The sequence below is a fragment of the Haplochromis burtoni genome, unplaced genomic scaffold (genome assembly GCF_018398535.1).
Source record: "Haplochromis burtoni strain Fernald_Lab_line unplaced genomic scaffold, NCSU_Asbu1 Contig_1304, whole genome shotgun sequence".
Taxonomy (NCBI): domain Eukaryota; kingdom Metazoa; phylum Chordata; class Actinopteri; order Cichliformes; family Cichlidae; genus Haplochromis; species Haplochromis burtoni.
This window is the reverse complement of record NW_024583665.1, coordinates 39,184-53,824: the sequence shown is the minus strand read 5'-3', so window position 1 is coordinate 53,824 and position 14,641 is coordinate 39,184. Positions and strand designations below refer to the sequence as shown.

General features: G+C 37.6%; 1 long non-coding RNA gene across 1 annotated transcript; it reads left to right on the top strand.

Annotated features, from left to right (window-relative positions):
• Window positions 1–4,335: 4,335 nt before the first annotated feature.
• Window positions 4,336–12,076, top strand: LOC106632674. Its single transcript, XR_001335969.2, has 5 exons — window positions 4,336–4,483; window positions 5,155–5,243; window positions 11,155–11,247; window positions 11,472–11,576; window positions 11,669–12,076. It is a non-coding gene; the product is annotated as a prelamin-A/C (long non-coding RNA).
• The last annotated feature ends 2,565 nt before the right edge of the window (window positions 12,077–14,641 follow it).

Genomic DNA, 14,641 nt, shown 5'->3' with positions numbered 1-14,641 from the left:
GAATAGGGGTAAGTTTTGGGAGTGGCGGCAAAGACAACTATTGCAACATTTAGTTATTGTGTAGTCATTTTTTGTTTTTTGTTTTGCTTTGTGTATAAAATAAATAAATAAATAAAATAATGAGGCATCTCTCGAATGTCACACATGCTGGGCAAAAAGATACCAAACGCAAATTGAAACGTAAAAGCTTTATCCAGGTGGACAACAGGAGGGGTCATACACCCTGGAGGTATCGAGCTGGTGGCCCCTCCATCTTGCATTTCAAGTTATGAAAAATAATATGTTAGGTTTTTCAATGTGAAAACCTCAAACTTGTTCCTTTGGGGATCTTTTTTGGTGATGTCAAGTTCATTGTGTTAATACAGTCTGTCAAAATAAGATGGGGGCAGGGGGTGTGAAAGAAAATGACACCAGACATGGCAAGGTAAACATTTTCAGTGAAAATATAAATGTGAAATCAAAAGCATTTAAAACCTGCCAGTCATACCCCACAGAGTTAAAAATATTTTTTTTCTTTCCCACTGTGACCAAGTGCTTGCTCATAGGAGGTCGTCAGATTGTTGATTGTTTTATCTCTGTTATTGTAGGGTCTTTACCTTAATGATAAAATACCATGAGGGGATTTTTGTTGTGATTTGGACTATAAAAAAATCTAATTCAATTATGTATCTAGGCAAATTTACACCATTACACCATTTACACCCTACTCTAACAACTGTATTTTACACAAATTTAATGCTGGATTAAAAAAAAAAAAAAAATTAATAAGTATTTAATGTTTTTAGAGCATGTTTATATCTTTTGCTTGTACAAAATGTGACATCGCTGGGTTGGTTAGGTGGTTGGTTGCTGCTAATAAACTTACATTAGTTTTTGTTAGCTAACTAGTAACAGAACAGATATCTCAGAGGAAAACAAAAAGATTAACACTTAAAAACAGTCTAAGAGAGTCACTGTTGTGCTTCCCATGGCTCAAACAATGAGTTTTAAACTAAACAGCAGTGACTTTTGTAGGGTTACTGAAGTTGGACTAGCTGGTATATAATGATGTGCTACATGATCACTAGCTACACAGCTATGTTAGCGTAACATAAACAGTGAAGCTGGAGGATAAATGCCAACTTTTTTCCACTTGATAAAAGTTAATGGGAGGCGATCACATGGCAGGATGCTGTAAACAAACCAAACTTGAGTCAGGAGAACAACTGAGATAATCCATCCACAATAAGAGGTTTTTCATTAATATATTGCAACAACATGGGAATAGAGCAGCTGCGAGAGAATTCAACATTAATGAATCAATGGTATGGAAGTGGAGGATGCAAGAAGAATGAGTTGAATAAAGTTTGACTTATCTGACTGTTTTGTTTCACTTAATGCACCTCATCGTCTGGTGCGCCTTATGGCATATAATATAATCTGGTGCTCCTGATGGTTCAAAAAATACGGTAATCATGAAATGTAAATACAGTTTATTGGCGACTGTCAAGCCTTTGAGTCGCCGAGCAGCTGAATAGGGGAATAATGTTGACGCGCCCGCTGTTTAAAACGCAAGTCAAAGTTCCAGGTTAAAACTCCTTTATTTGTTATCAAATCCTTAAAATCCGTAGAAAAACAGTGATCAAAAACATTCTAAGCTTGAGCGGTCAGCAAAAGTCGACTTCCCCCATCACCCACTCATTCACAAAAATTCCCTCGGGACGTGAACAGGTGATATGGCAATCACTATTACTATTACCGACACCACGTGACCCAAAGCTACGCCTATCCACAACACAGTTGTTTTCTTGGGATCTTCCTTTTGGAATTTATGTCATATCTGGCTTTTAATTCTACATAGAACTTAATTTATTAACTTTTTATGAATGAAAGTGTGTGATTGCATTGTGGAATCACACAGATGTGTTTTGCCTTCCATTGTTGCAGTTTCTGTATCATTAATCACAAAAACACAACACATAACATTGTTAAAACCATGTTACATCATCTCCCTGATATTTACATAAAATAGCTTTTATTTGATCTCTTTATGAATATAGAATAGAACAAAATAGAATAGAATTACCACTTTATTGTAATTCAGAACAGCTAGTGCACATCATAATCAAATTCTGGTGCATTTACTGTCACCAATATACAATATAAATAAATAAAAATAATAATCTAAAGGTATAAAATACAAGAATATATACGTGAGAATATAAAAAAGAAATATTGTTAGGATTATGAAATATTGTTATTAGTAAGAAAAAGCTGTGCAGGATCTTACATATATTGAACAGAAATAATAGCAGCAGAGAAATGTACAATCATCATTTCAGCCATGAAATTACACTGCTGTAAATATACAGTCATGGGGGGCAGAGGGGAGCGGGATTTGTAATAACATTACTTTTATTTAAATATAGTGCTTGACTACTGAACTTTAAATTTCAGAGATTCATCTGTCAAATCAGTAAATGCAAAATAGTTGCATAAAATAGTTTCCAACCACAGGAAATTTGAGTATCGTCATAATTTTATTTTTGAGATGTCAATTCCCTTTTTGCAGGTAATGGTGGACATGTCTGGACAAGTCTGATAAAAAACGTTATTCCAAAGCAGGAGGTGCTATGATACAGTAGAAACAGCTGATAAGATCGTTAAGGCGTGTTTATGGACTATAATATTTTTGCTTTTGCATGTGCTTTTAACAGGATTTTTGCAAAGCCATTAGGTGACCTGGGACAAGTTGAATGCATGATAAGTTGGGAAAACTCCTCTGTTTTCATATGCAAAAAATACTGTTGCTCTAGCCTATCTGGTTGCAATTCTGCAGCCATTGCTTTAAAAATAGTTACGCAGATGGGCTCGCAGGCTACAGATATAAAAGTGAAAAACAGCAGGTCAAGGCAGAATCTCCAGAAGGAGAAGCAGAGGACGGATTGGACCACTCTGTGCTGAGAGTTGTCCTGAGGTTGGGGTCATCCTGTAATCTCTTACAAAAGACCTCCAAGGCTTCATTGACTAGAACGCTAGTGAAAACAGATGTAACATTGTACGAGACCATTGTTTCATCTGCCTCCATAATGACGTCGCTCACCTTCTCAACAAAATCTAAGTTGTTCTGGATGTGATGTTCAAAGCTGCCTATCAACGGGTTGAGGATCAAAGCCAGAAACTTTGACATGTGGGCTGGTTTCAGTCATTATGCAAATGTACTGTTTATAAGGTTGGGGAAACCTGCAGTCAGCTGAGACTGAAGAAGTCACTTGGATGTGTGACAAAACGTTTCTCCCACTGAAAACGCTACGTCCAGATGAACAGAATCAACTTTTTGGGGTTTACTTACCTGGATGATTGAGCATGCATCAAGACAGTCTAGAGTGTTCTTGTAAAAGATGTACAATGTTTATGTTATGTTTAAATTCATTATTATTCTATAAACATTGACAACAATAATAAGTGATAATCAGTTTTCCGATTATGTGGGACCACAATTTTTTAAAATTAATTAATTAATGTATTTTTGGGGGGGTTCAAGTTTAGAAACTGGATTTAACGCACATGTAATCGCTGTCATACTGACACTCATCACAGACCTGTGTAACCAGTTTGTGTGTGTTACGCCTGTCGATGTGTTGTGTTCTGGTGTTTAAGTAAAAGCCAGAAACCAGCACTGGATCTCTTGCTCTTTACTGTCAACCACTGTGTTGTGCGTCTGCTAGGCTGGCTCTCCTCCGGCCATGCTGGAAGGAGCTGTGACCGGGCACACATGTAGTGCCTACGTGATCACCTAGTACACAACCGCACGAACACACACAGACTCAAAACACAGGCAGGAGATTAAAACACAAGATAAAATATTTAATTTTTAAAAAGGGTGTTTTGGTGTGATTCATAAGCATTTAACACATTTGCTACACCTACACACACTCAGTGTTTACCTCTCTGTGACTTTGTTTAATGTGAATTGGCTGGTAGCACAGCAGCTGATATGATTGGTCTGGGGTGATTTAATCATTTTCCTTCTATAAGCTGACCTGAAAAATGGCATAAACCACTCACTAAATATTCAACCATGGGGCTTTTAGAATTGAATCATTAATGAAAATGTAAAATCTTTCTTTTTCTCTCTCTTCTGTCTTCTACTTGTTAACGCAGCTCGAGGAGATGAAGAAAACTGAGGAAAAGCTAAAAGAGACTAATCTATGTCACCCAAATCAATTCTTTCTTCTTCACTCACCCCTTTTTTCACATTCTATGTTCATAAAACAATCTGTATTTATTTATTAGTTATTATTAATTTGTAGCCTCACCCCCAACCAGTCATTCAGTTCCCTTTTATATTTTTATGATCTTAATCTTCATCTTACTTCTGTCTTGTAGTTGGAAAAGACCAGCAAGGTGGAGGATATGGAAAATGCTCCAGTAGGATATAAAGACCAGAGAAGAAGCCAACAGACGGGAGACGATGAAGAAATAACAGCGCAGGGATCAGGAGGTTCATTTCACTATTATAAACCCTCTGAATTCCTTTTTTTGTCCTTTTTCTGGCTTTTATTGGATAGGTACAGTGAAGAGTGACAGGAAAGTGGAGGAAGAGGAAAAGGGGAAGACACGCAGCAAGCTTTTAGCCATAGTGCAAGTGGTTGCTTGCTCATGCAAGTGAGCTAAAGCAGCCTCTCTAAAAAGCTTTTTGAGTTTAATGTAAAGTAAATCAAACTATTCTATACACTGAAAGAGAAGGTGCAAATTATACTTTTTAACACGTTATATACTATAACATAATAATATTATGGTAATATTTTTATAGTTGATGTCAAATCCATAATTAACATGTACCTATACTTCATCTCAGTGATGCAATTATAATATAATGTATTGTACAGTACACCAATTGATATTTATATTAAGGAGCCTATTATTAAAATAATGGAAATAATTTAGTCTATGTTATAATTATATGGCCAAAGCTCAGACAAAGATGGGAGACTAAAGAGAAAATGGAGTTTGAAATGACCAAATGTTATTTAATTAAATCAAATGGCTAGATCAGTCCTATGTGACTCCAGGTGTGCAGTGAAGGCATCTTAAAGAAAGAAAGTTAACCACAAAAAACAAAAACAAACAAACTGTTAAAAACCAATTGCCAACAGGTGTGTTTTCTCTTAGGTTTCCCCTCTCAACATCTGCACACCACTGACAAAACAAAGGGAAGAGCAAGTAACGATGGGCAAGTCGGAGCCCTCCTCCCCAATCAGGTATAGTAAGAAAGTTACAAATTTTGCCTAAAATTTTTATTATTATTATCCTTTATTTATCCAAGTGAAAAGTCTCATTGAGATTTCAATCTCATTTCCAAGAGAGACCTGGCCGCTGGTAACATTATTTTGGCACTTGTCATTTAAACTATTAAATATTAAAGCTTATTGTCTTACAGGCTGAATTATATTTTATTAGCGCCAAATCACAAAGGGAGGGGCAGGCCTGTGCTGTGACCCGTTGGGGGTGAGATTAGACAAGTTTGAACAAGTATGACTCTTTTTACCTCGTATTGATTTCTTAGTGAAATTAATTTGATTGAACATGTATGCTTAATGTGTGTCCTGTGTTCAAATAACTGCAGTTTTATGCAGCTGTAAACATGCTGTAAATGCAAATCAGTGAAAATAAGATGCTCCAAACTGATTTTAAACCAAACGTCAGGGAATAACCTGCTCCTGCTCAGATTTTGCGTTCAGCATAATTTAGCCAGGCTAAAACAGAGCCATTTTTCTCACATACAAAACCCTGACACTGCATTAGTCTAGCCTAAAACAAATAAAACACAAAACAAAAATAACTCGGATATAAAAATACATTTGAGAACCGATGAATATCAAAAACTCTCTAAACAAACGTTGTTGTTGCTTGTTTTATCTCTGTTATTGTAGGGTCTTTACCTTAATTATAAAATACCACAAGGGGATTTTTGTTGTGATTTGGTGGACTATAAATGAAATCTAACTCAATTATGTATTAAGGCAAATTTACACCATGGAGCCCAACTCTAACAACTGTATTTTACATAAATTTAATGCTGGATAAAAAAAAAAATAAGAGTTTAACGTTTTTAGAGCATGTTTATATCTTTTGCAAGTACAAAATGTGACATCGCTGGGTTGGTTAGGTGGTTGATTGCTGCTAATAAACTTGCATTAGTTTTTGTTAGCTAACTAGTGACAGAACAGATATCTCAGAGGAAAACAAAAATATTAACACTTAAAAGCAGTCTAAGAGAGTCACTGTTGTGCTGCCCCTGGCTCAAAGAATGAGTTTTATGTTTTAAAAAACAATACAAAACAAAAAAACTTATCTATACTGTACTTTCACTCTCTGTCTCTTGAGCAGTAAGGGGTTCTTTGTTGTTGGTGTCACTAAAATGGGAAAGTTAACTTGTTAGTCATAATTTTAGGGTTTGTAAAACGCTTGAGGACATGAGGAGAATGTGGAGGAGAGGCTATTTTGAGTGCCGCCATTATCTCATTTTTTAGAGTAATTTTTATAAACTGTTCCAGGAAAAAAGAAAAGTTTATACACAAAGGCACAAAGTCAAACATGACTTTCTGTCATGGTCCTGGGTCGTGCGACCCAGTGTTTTGTATTTAGTCTATTTTGATGTTTATTGTTTGTTTAGGTTCATTAAGTTATTCCAGCTCAATATAATTACAAGGGTAATTATATTACCCTTGTATTAAGCCTCCCTTGCCCTTCATGTGTTTATGTCTGTGTGTCTTGTGTTGTCAAGTTCATGCTGTCGCTTCTGTCATCTTCCCCTGTACTCCGTCTCCCTGGTTCATGCGTCATGTCTGCGTGGTTATGTTTAATTCATGTCATGTCTAATCTCCATGTTTCCTGTTTTACTTTGAAAGTCTGTATTCAATGTCAGTGTATTTAGGTTCACCTCTCCTGTCCTGTCGTTAGGTTCATGTGTGTCAGCTGTGCTCCCATGTGTGGCCACTTCCCCTGATCATCCCTCATGTGTATTTAGTCTCGGTGTTTCATGTAGTCTGTGTCGCGTCGTCTGTGTTCCCACCCACCGTGTTTCCATGCCCAGTCTTTTGTATTCCAAGCCATAGCCTTACCATAGTTTGTTCCCAGTTTAGGTTTCTGTTTAGTTACTGCTCTTGTGCTGCCCTCATTCTTGTTTGTTTCTTTTTGTGTTCATCAGCCACAATAAAAGGCTCGCTTTTGTTTAAGTTCACTTCTGTATCCTCACTTGTGTCTGCACCTGAGTCCTCCGCACACTCTCCACAACTTTCAATTGCACCACTAGATTTTCAAAGGCCCCACCGGGGATGAAAAACTGCTAGCTTTAAAATGACGTCACGTCCGGTTTCTGCAGTTAATGACCCACCTGTGATGGTTTGTTTTGTCAGTGTTATGAAGTTTATTCCAATGTGATGAACAGCTGATGAGATTTGCAAAAGTGTTTCTGGAGTATAATGTTTTCGTTTTGGAGTGTGCTTTTATGCGCTTTTTGCAAAGTCATTAGTGGTAGGAATGTCACTGTCACGGCTAGGGATGGGTATTGATAAGATTTTCCGATTCCATTTTCGATTCTGTTTAACGATTTGATTCTTTATCAATTCTCTTATCGATTCTTTTTTTTTTTCTTTTTAAAAAAGGAGAACACTAAGGTCGATTAGCTTAGAACTTTGTTTTATATCTTCTCTTTGAACAAGATAGAAATTTAGGAGTAACATGGCCTTACAAACCCAACAGTGAGATCTTAAGAGATCCACAGCCTAAAAATTGTTAATGTAAAATAATAAAATAAATATTCTTCTGTAGCAATAACAAAGTATAACATAAATTATTCTGTAGCAATTACACAAGAATATCCAGTAATGTCCCTGCCTACAATTAAACACATTCACTTACCAAAAATCGGGGACATCTGCTGTGGCAAATAGGTTCAAGCCTTTTACCACAAACTTAGTCACTGCTCGGTGACATTCGTCTATCCTGGCCTGAAAGGAGACGCTACCGGTAGACTGCAGCGAGAACTGCCAGCGAGCACCAGCCAGACTCTGTCTGTCTCTCTCATCATGGTCACCTAAATGCACAGTAATGGCAGGGTTTGTAATAAGGCAGATCGCGCTAACATAATATGCACTGTTAGTTGATTATTTACCTGCCGCATTAGCGGGAGAGGACGTGCAAACGTTACCGCTGCTGCTGGGTTGAGATTCACGAGTCCGGAGCGGAATTCATTCATTTAAGGTTATCACGTGTTTTGTGAGCAAATGCTTTTGCATATTCGTAGTGTTTCCTCCCTTAAATGAAATATCTACTTTTCAAGTATTGCAAGTTGCCCTGTTGTCGAGCGTTTGAGCCGCTTAGGCGCCCTGCCAGGTAAATGACGCTCCGCAACGTGGTGACGTCATTCGGGGTGACTGGAATCGATAAGGGAATCGTTTGCAAAAATGGCAAACAATTCCAACAGTGGGAACCGGTTCTCAACAAGAACCGGTTTTCGATACCCATCCCTAGTCACGGCAGACAATATGGAGCGTGAATGGAGGACCCAAATGCAGACACGGGAGAACAGAATTTGAGCTTGAACAAAAGGCGAGCCTTTATTGGGCAGATACAAAAGAAACATAAATACAAGGCAAGATCAACGTCAGTCGGAACTAAAATAAAAATATACTGGGAAAAACTGACAAGCTGTGACGAGACTGTGAAACTATGAAAATATGACAAGAGGTACATGACTGGGCGAGAAGAACAGACATCCTGAAAAAGACTGAATGACAACACGCAGACTAAATACACACAGGAGGCAATTAGAGAGAGTGGAAACCACTTTTTTAACTCTTCAAAGCTCACTTGTGCATCTGAAGTCCATGTGAAAGTGTTCTTGTCACTGGCACAGCCACACACAGGTCACAACAGTCACAAAGTTTGGCAAAAACGTGAAGTACCAGATCTCAAAGTAGCATCAACATAGGAAGATCATCAGGAAGAATGCCTTCAGCAGTGACAACATGATCTAAGAAGCATAAGGATGTTTTTATAAAATGACATTTTTTTTCTTTAAGCACAAGTCCAGCATCCCTGAGCTTCTGCAGAACAGCACTAAGTTTATGTTCATGTTCAGCAGCACCGTAGACAATAAGGTCACCCATTTAGTTCTGGATACCTGGGAGGTCTTTAAGGATTTCAGCCATCATTTTCTGAAAAGCTGAGGAGGCAGAGGCCAGTCCATAAGAGACTCAGCAACTGATTACTCTTCATGGAACAAAATGCTCTGCTATTATTATTATTATTATTATGATCAAAAAAATGTATCACTGTGTTTAGTAATCAGTTGCGTGCTTTGTTAAATGTATACATCTGTATTAATGTTTGTTGTTGCAGGGATTAAAAATATCACAGTGTGACCGTTCCTAACCTCAAACACTCACACTGTAGGAAACTGAACAGCAATTTTCATACGTAACTTAAGTCAAATTTCAAAACATGTTTACACACACAAGTTGGAAGAAGAAAGCTGAGTATGAAGCTGAATCCATGATGAAAATGATGATGTCTGTTGTTAGTAAAGCATGTTGTTACATCTCTGCTGTTTCTCATGAAGGAGACTCGAGAGGTCTCATGTAAATAAGAAGCTTTTGCCCCCAAAGTCTGTCCAACTAGCATACTGTAATAATAAATAAATCCACAGTCATATTTACACATATTCACAAAAATACACCTAAACTAGGAAAAACTAAGGTAAGTGAGACTAAACTCTGATAACTATTGCGAGATGTGGAGGGACAACAGTCAACCTAACACTGAACAAAGTGTCACCTTAAAACAGTTTCACCCCAGTTCTTGGATTCCTCAGGCCTCCAGAGACGACACCAGAACTCAGTTGTTATTTCACAAACTTTTATTCATCCACAATTACTTATGCATCTTCTGGATGGGAGATGTACATGGCCCGGCAGTCCCTCTGCAAATCTCAACCATTTGTCTTTTTCACACAGTTTGATAGAATCGACCCCCAATTGTAAACCCTATATCATGTGCCATAAAACTGAAACTCTGTGTTTGTGTATATATGTGCGAGCATGTAAGTGCGTGTGCGTGTCCCTGTGTGTGTGTGTGTGTGCATGTGTATATGTGTCTCTGCGTATGTGACTTCCTGCCAGTCATAAAAGTCCATCTCCCCTCACCCAAGCTACACCAGACTCCTCGACAAAGCATAGCTAACAGATTACAAACACTGAGACCTCCACCCAGGTATCCCTTGCAGAATTTCCATTAAGCTATAGCTTATCTTCGTTTTACTTTCACAGCCCAATGTGGGGGAGGGTCTTCTAAAAGTCTACTCCTAACTTTATGACACGTTTAGGCCTTTATTACATTCAGAGCAATGTCAGTGTCTCTACAATACATTTTATCTAAAACATTTCTAAATCCTAAAGTAAGCTAAAATATCTTCAACAGGAAGACAGAGGACTTAAATACATACAGGAGGTGATCAGGGAAAGTGGAAACAACTGACTAGAATGAACATAATGCCACGTTGGAAGTGAAAACTAAACACCATGACAGAGACGCAATGATGAAAGAATGAAACTAAAACACTGGGTTTCAGATCCACACTGTGTGTCACACTGTGACACAGTTAAAAATCAGATTCCCTGTTTGAACTCTTTAAGGAAGAGAGATGTGAAAGATGTAGAAAATGTGTGAACAGTTTTGAAAACATGTTCAGACTGTTATGTTTAACAGTCCAGATTATTTTGTTTAGGCTGAACCTTCATGTTGATCTGTTTGTCTGTTAGTTTGATTAAAACACAGGAAGATGACGAGAAGTTGAAAGAGGAAGATAAAAAAAATATTACCAGCAGGAGGAGAAATATTTAACTAATTCTTTGATTCATATTAAGACAAACAACACAGAATAAAGTCTAAGGAGCTTGGAAAGAAAAACACCTGGACTTCTTTAAGTTTCTTGAACACGTCTCACCTCTCATCCGAGAAGGTTCTTCAGTGCTAAGACATTGTGTTTCTCAGCATTACGTCATGTCACTGTATTAATTTGTTACACACATAGGTTTTTTTAATCTATTTTTTCAATGTGTGTTAAATCTTGTCACACACATTAATCTGTATTTGTTGTGTTACTCTCAGCAACAGATGAACAAACCACAGAAAGGTGGCATCATTTTGGAAGAGGTCAACGGAAATTACAACTATATCTGCCTGAGAAACACTTCCAGTGAGGTACTGCTGCTTGCATGCTGATGAACAATAAGTACTACCTAAACACAAACAACATGTTTTGTGTATTCAGAAATATTTCTGAAACAAGGTCCTTTTCACTTGCAGATACAAGAAAGACGTAACTGCAACATTCATTTATAAACACTTTGGATTTCACACAGACTGAACTTTATTATTGTCTCATTCTTTTTCCTTTTTTCCATTCTCTTGATTCCCTTTTACAGGATAAATTGATGACAGGTTGGGAGCTAAAACTGATCAAAGACAGAGAACTCTTCACATACAAATTTCAAGAAAACATTACTCTGAAAGCTGGAAAAGGACTCACTGTGAGTCTGTGTTACTAGATTTTTCTTTCAGTCTCTCTTATTATTACTTTTCACTTGGACATCTGTGACATTTTTATTGGTTACATTTACAGTTAAAGCGATTCACTAAAGGCAGAAGCCTGTATCCTGACAACACTCACTTGATGTGGAAGGACATACCCAGCTGGAATAGTGGAGACAAGATGAAGATCATCCTCATCAGCAACACTAAAGAAGAGCAGCAACTAATGTGATGCTTTTTACAAACAAGATTACGTCATGCAAATTCACTAGAATGATTTTTGTTTTTGTTGAAGAAAAGATCATAATGTTGTTATATTTTATATTTTTCACATAATTTGAAATCAGTTTAACATTTTTGCCATTTAATTAAAAACGTATTAAAAAAGTAAAATCTTCAAAAAGTTTGCTCTATTCTTTGAGGTGCAACACAAAAGTAGTTCAACTCCAATGACCTGGATGAAGATCACATTTTTTTTTTTAAAGCTGAAGCTACATGAGTGAAAACTTCACATGAAAAAAAGCTGGATTGTTATTGAAAATCATCAGGCTGTTTTTTTTTATTATTTTAAAAAATGATCTTTGTAGCATTTGTAAACATTAGCATTGTTAGCATATTATAAGTTTGCTTCAATAATGCAGACTTACAGTAACTTTGGAGAGAAACTGCTACATACTGCTGCCTCCAATGGCCATATCAGACTGTCTGTGCCACACGTCCCTCCCACTGCACCAAGTCTGTTTTCCACCTTCTCTTCTCCTGGCACCTGATCATTGTAGTGGTTAATTGCTTCAAAGAGTTTTCTCTTCTCCTCTGCCAGCTTCATTCATCACGAGTGTCAAATGTTCTTGCTGCCTGTAGTACAGAAACAAAACCGTATAAACAGTATATAAGACTGTGTGTGTGTGTGTGTGTGTGTGTGTGGTAACAGTCCTTCTAAACATTATTTAATTAAATTAACAAATCACCCCCAGTTAAATAAATAAATAAATACACAAATAAACCGTGGAATTCGATTCTATGTATACAGCACCAAATCACAATAACAGTAGACTAAAGATGCTTTATAATGTAAAGTAGACCCAACAATAAGGCACTTCCATTGTCCAATATCAAAAAAAGTAATTTCTGACAAATTACATGACAGAGGGAAGTCCCACTATTAATCATGGTATTTCAGTTCATCCATGACAAGTCATTTTAAACTTACGACCAACACAATGGAGCTGCGGTCCCCAATCTTTTTTGCGCCATGGACCAGTTTATGTCAATACAATATTTTCACGGACCGGCCTTTAAGGTGTTGCAGATGAATACAAGAAAATAAAACCAGTACTGGTACCGAAAAACAAGATTTATTCATAACACACGGTTAAATACCCAGGAAAACTGAGTTAACGATAAAAACAATTTAAAAAGGTAATATTTAAAAATGATAAAAACCCTGAGAAACATCAATTTCACACCCGAGCCACAACTCTTGCTGTTGGGTCTTTCTAGCACAGGCCCACCGCTGGAACAAGACAGTTTAACTACACAGCAAAAGCATTGAACACCAAGTAGGAAAAGTTCTTTGTGTTACTCATGCATGAGGGAGACCGGACCGGAACCAGATGTTGTTCCGCCCACTTGACCTCCGTCGGACTCTCAGCCAGGTTCTCCATAGCACTCCTTTTATTGTTGTTACAGGAATATGCATTGGTTCATTAACATATGACGTCTACATACACACAAAGAGTACCTTGCCTGTGCGTTGTGTAAGTGTGTGTGTGTGTGTGTGTGTGTGTGTGGGGTCAGAGTGTGACCCCATAAACGACTTCCCTAAACCTGCTGGCCTGGAAGTCCAGCAGTTCATCTAAACAAGAGGCACTTAGACTAAAACAGACATAGATACGTTTATCCTATCATAAAACAATAAGAGAAGGTACGACCTCTCCGATGCTCCCAGCATGTGGGTGTGAATGCAGGAGCACTCTGGAATGCACACAAAGTCTTTGCAGACTTTTAAGGATCAACCCTCTACCAACCTATCATTGATTATACAACTCTAAGCATATATGAGTAGATATTTCTAAGCATAAATAACAATCAACAATACAAATCTAACACTTGCGCCCCGGTACCGGTCTGTGACCCGGGGGTTAGGGACCACAGCAGTGGAGCTTCCTCTTATGTAATCTTGTAAAAAGTATTGCAATTTTAGAATAAAAAATTCAGGCTTCTGAACAAAATACAGCTAACCATTTTCAGATTTCATCATGTAACTGGTTGTAAGGGACCAACAAGAAAGGTAGTTGTTAACCATGTCGATGTCCTTCCCTGATTTTTGCCAGTCAGTCCAGATTATCTAAGAAATTATTGCAAACCACTATTTAGAATAGCATTAATATAAAATCAATTTTAAATAGTATGATAAAGAATGTGTAGCACTTTAAATTTGGTTAAATGGACCTTGGCATTCATGACAGAAAAGAATGGCCTGATCTGCAGTATGAGGTCTGAGTTCCAACATGAAAAATGCAAACTTCTGAATGTATGCATGGCCAGTACTTTTGGTCTATAGCTAACTTGCAGTGGAGGAGTGGTGCAGCAGGCTCAAGGGCAGTCCCAGAGATAACATAAAAACTCATCTCAGTTTTGCCAGAAAACATCTTGATGATCCCCAAAACTTTTGGTAAAAACTCTGTGGACTTATAACACAAAAGCTGAACTTTTTGGAAGGTGTATGTGTGTGTGTGGCTTAACTTAGAGCCCCCGAGAGCAGCCAGTTGGCTTTTCTACCTTTAAAACCTACCTTTAAAACCTGCCTACCAGCCAAATGGCTTTTAGCTAGGCTTTAGCTTCAGCCAAGTGGAAGCTAAATTGGCTAGTCATTCATATGTAAATTAGGTTGTTACCTGAGAATTCTGGAGGGGAGTGGGTGTGTGTGAATGATTGCTAATTTCTAACTGCCAACTGCCTCTTTGTTTGTCGGGGGGGAGCTGCTAAAAGCTGTGAACTTCCTTTTGTGTTCGTCTTGATGCATTCTCAATCATCCAGGGAAATAAATCTCCAAAAGTCACCA